A 4,117-nucleotide genomic window follows, 5' to 3' on the forward strand; every position below is an offset into this window, starting at 1 on the left:
GAAACGCACAGTGATTAGAAGAGTGCACATCGTCTATAGTAATTTTTCTTACACGTACTCCCAAACCTCAAACACACACAGCTTGAGAAAGCTTAAAGAGTATAACTTGAAGATATAGGAATTCCATACATTAGCCTTTAATAAATTGTACAAAGTATTTATTTTTTTAAGTTTGTTTTCCAAAGACACAGATATTTAATTACTGCTTCCACTGTACAAGACTTGCAAAAATAAAACACAATACAAAAGTCCAATGAAAGGAAAAAAAGAAAAATTGGTTCATGGCATTTGATTTACTTCTGGAGTCTCTTTCTGGTTCTTGAACGGGTCTGTGTGGCGTCCTCTGTCTGTGAGTTTGAACATTCCATATCTTCAACACTAGATTCTGTGCTTTCTTCAATTTCCTTCTTTCTCTTCCTTGTTGCTGTTTTTGCTTTCAAGCCTCCATTCTCCACAACGCTGAGGTCTAGTTTGCCATCATCCCAACTTCCTATAGCTTTAAGTCCTTGCAAAAGAATATCTCATAAATTTTGATAAAGAGGTTTTTCAGTATAGTTCAGTAACTTCACTGTTTCCATGTATTTAGCAATTTCACCTGACTTGTTTTTCTCAGGGAAGCATTTGTCTATCAAACTTGCAATATTTTCTCTGTTTTGGAATCTCTAACATAGTTAGGATCTTTCAAATTATCCTCCCAAGGAAGATGGCCACTGAGCCACTGGATCATGCAGTAACCAAGTATTTCCAAATCACCAGGTCTTGATGGGGCCACACCATTGTGCGCATCGCGCATCAATGCTGTGTCTAATTTTGGAGTCTCTAACATAGTTAGGATCTTTCAAATTATCCTCTCAAGGAAGATGGCCACTGAGCCACTGGATCATGCAATAACCAAGTATTTCCAAATCACTACGTCTTGATGGGGTCACACCATTGTGCGCATCAATGCTTGTTAATTCAATAGTGCTATCATGACATCTTTTAGGATCCTCTTTGTACTCCTTCTGGGCAGTACCGATAAGCAAGGCCATAATCTATCAAGTAAACCTGGTCAGGATTTTTGTAGCTCAGGAGCAGATTCAAGGCTGTGATATTTCCGTGTACATACTTGTGTTCATGAATGTATTCCAAAATATCCAGAATTCTTAGGCTTAGCTTCAAGACAGTTTTCTGAGAAAAACTTTTGGCATTTGCTTCATATATTTTCTGAAGGTCACTCCCAAAGCAATCTATTATCATAAACCTGTAACTTTTCCCATTTTTATCAGGCAGACCAGCCCCTCCCCCCAATACTTAGGAACACCCACGTACTTCAATTTATGGGCACAAATCCATTTTTGAATTTGTTCTGGTTTAGCAGCTCATTGGTAGAACTTTAATTCAGTAAAAAGGGGTCCACTGTCACTGGGTCCCCTAAGCTGCAGACCGCTCGCCTCCTGCCCAGTATGAACTTCCCATCACTTTTGCCGACTCCGGTATGTCTTCTTTTGAGAACTGTCTGTTCAGATCTATTGCTCATTTTTAAATTGGCTTTTGAAGGATTTTTGCTGGTGAGCTGTGAGTTCTTTATATATTCTGGTTATTAATTCCTTTTTGTCACATAACCTAACATATATCTTCACCCATTCTGTAGTTTTTCTCTTTACTTTGTTACTGCTTCATTTGCAGTGCAAAACGTTTTAGTTTGATGTAATCCCTTTGGTTATTTTTGGCATTGTCTGTGTTTTGAGGTTTTGTTTTTAAAATTATTTCTCTAGAAATCTTAAAGTGTTTCCTGTAAGTTTTCTTCTAGTAATTTAATGGTTTCTGATTTTACATCTAAGTCTTTAATCTATTTTGAGTGAAGGATGTATGATAAGGTCTAGTTTTATTCTTTTCCATGTTGATATTCAACTTTCTCAGTTTAATTTATTGTTCTTGGGACACTGGGCTGTAAAATTTGACTAAAAATTAGCTGGCTGTATGTTTATGAATTTTGCAGGTTTCCTTTTCTGTTCCATTGGTCTACATGTCTGTTTTTATGTCGGTATCATGCAGTTTTGATGACGATGATTATTTTTAGGTTTCTGTCGTAGGTCCATGTGCTCACGAGAGAGGAGAGACAAGGAGATAAAGAGAGAAGGAAAATTAAAAATCACTCCCAGGGAGATGGCCATGCAACAATCCTTTTTCCTGCCTACTCCTTTTGGGATTTTGGGCATATAGACACACATGCCCAGTGTAATTTTCAAGCTACCTGGTCTGGGACTTGAACCATGTTCAACCATGTGGGAGTCCAGTGCCTTAACCACTGTTACCTGCTGGCCCGACTTTTGATTATTATTGATTTGTAACATATTTTGAAGTCAGGTAGTATAATGCCTCCAACTTTGTTCTTTTTACACACAAGTGCTTTAGCTATTCAGGGCCTTTTGTGACTTTATACAAAATTTATGATCATATTTTTTCTGTGAATGCCATTGATTTTTCTTTTTCAAGAGAGATTTTTTCTATAGGGTGAATGAGCTTACCAGAGAGACAGAGAGAGAGAAAGTTAGAAATCCCAGAGGGGATGATCTCATTGCAATCCTTTCTTCTCTATTCTTCTCTCCGAATTTTGGGCACATATGCACACGCTCCTGGGATTGAGTGTCAAGCCACCAGGTCCAGGACCCAAACCACAGCTGGTCATGAGAGATTCCAGTGCCTTAACCACTATGTCACCTGCTAGCCCCACCTATTTTGATATGTATTGAATCTGTAGATCACACTGGGTAATAACATCATGTTAACACTATTGATTCTTCTATCCCATGAACATGGGATATCTTTCTATTTTTTTAGTGTCATTTTCAATTTCTTTCATGTTTTATAGTTCTTGTTGTACAGTTCTTTCATCCCTTTGATTAGATTTATTTTTAGAGATTTTTTTTTGGTAGCTATTGTAAGTCAGATTGCTTTTTAGATTTCTTTTTCACTAGCTCTTTGTTAGAGTATAAAAATAAGTCTTCTAATCTTTTAAATATTGATTTTGTAACCTACAACTTTACTGAATTCATTTATTGATTCTAAGAGGTTTTTTGGGTAGACTCCTTAAGTTTTTCTATATATGTGATCATGCCATTTGCAAACAGGAAAAATGTTAACTTCTTCTTCACCACTCTGGATGCCCTTAACTTCTTTCTCTTGCCTAAATGGTTTAGTTAAGACTTACAGTACTATGTTGACTAGGAGTGAAGAAAATAGATATCCTTGTTTTGTTTTAATTCTTGAAGGAAAAGCTTCAACTTTTCCTCATTCAATTTAATGTTAACTATGGGAGTATCATATATGGCCTTTATTATGTTGAGATATGTGCATTTTATACATAGTTTGTTAAGAGTCTTAATCATAAAGGAATGTATTTTATTAAATACTTTTTCTGTGTCCATTGAGATGATCATATGGTTTTTAATCTTTCCTTCTATTGATGTGATGTATCACATTCATCAGTTTGTGTATGTTGAACCATCCTAGTATCCCAGGGATAAATCCTACTTGATCATGAGTAATCATTTTGATATGCTGTTGAATTTGGTTGGCTAGTAATTTTTGAGGATGTTTGAATCTACCAAGTTGAGCAGAGACACTGGTCTATAGTATTCTTTTTTTTAAGCAGTATTTATTTATTTAATTTTATTTGTTATTATTAATATTATTATTATTTAATTTGACCAGAGAGAGACAGAGGGCAAGAGAAAGGGAAAGCAAGCTGTGAGACTCAAACCATGAATCCAGCTCCTTTATCTACCATGCCACCTGCTGGTCCCTATAGCATTCGTTTTTGTTGTGTCTTTGTCTGCTTTTGGTATCAGGATAATGATGGTCATGTGAAAAAGATTTTGGGAGGATGCCCCATCTTGAAATTTTAGGAATAGTTTAAGAAGAATTGGTATTAGTTCTTTAAAAGATTTGTAAAGAGAATTATTTCAGTCTTCACTCTTTATTTTCTTAGTCTAGCTAATGATTTGTTGATTTGTTTATCCTTTCAAATTTTTTTTTTTCCATTTCATTGATCTTTTGTATTAACTTTTTGGTCTCTTTCATTTATTTCTTCTCTGATCTTTATTATTTCTTTCCTTCTACTGCTTTCTTTTTT

At 35.4% G+C, this 4,117-nt stretch overlaps 1 pseudogene; it reads right to left on the reverse strand.

Annotated features, from left to right (window-relative positions):
• Positions 1-232: 232 nt before the first annotated feature.
• LOC102488627 (serine/threonine-protein kinase VRK1-like) overlaps positions 233-4,117 on the reverse strand; it is a 40,114-nt pseudogene continuing 36,229 nt past the window's right edge.

The sequence above is a fragment of the Tupaia chinensis genome, unplaced genomic scaffold, assembly GCF_000334495.1.
Source record: "Tupaia chinensis unplaced genomic scaffold, TupChi_1.0 Scaffold000147_1, whole genome shotgun sequence".
In the NCBI taxonomy this organism is placed as follows: Eukaryota; Metazoa; Chordata; class Mammalia; order Scandentia; family Tupaiidae; genus Tupaia; species Tupaia belangeri.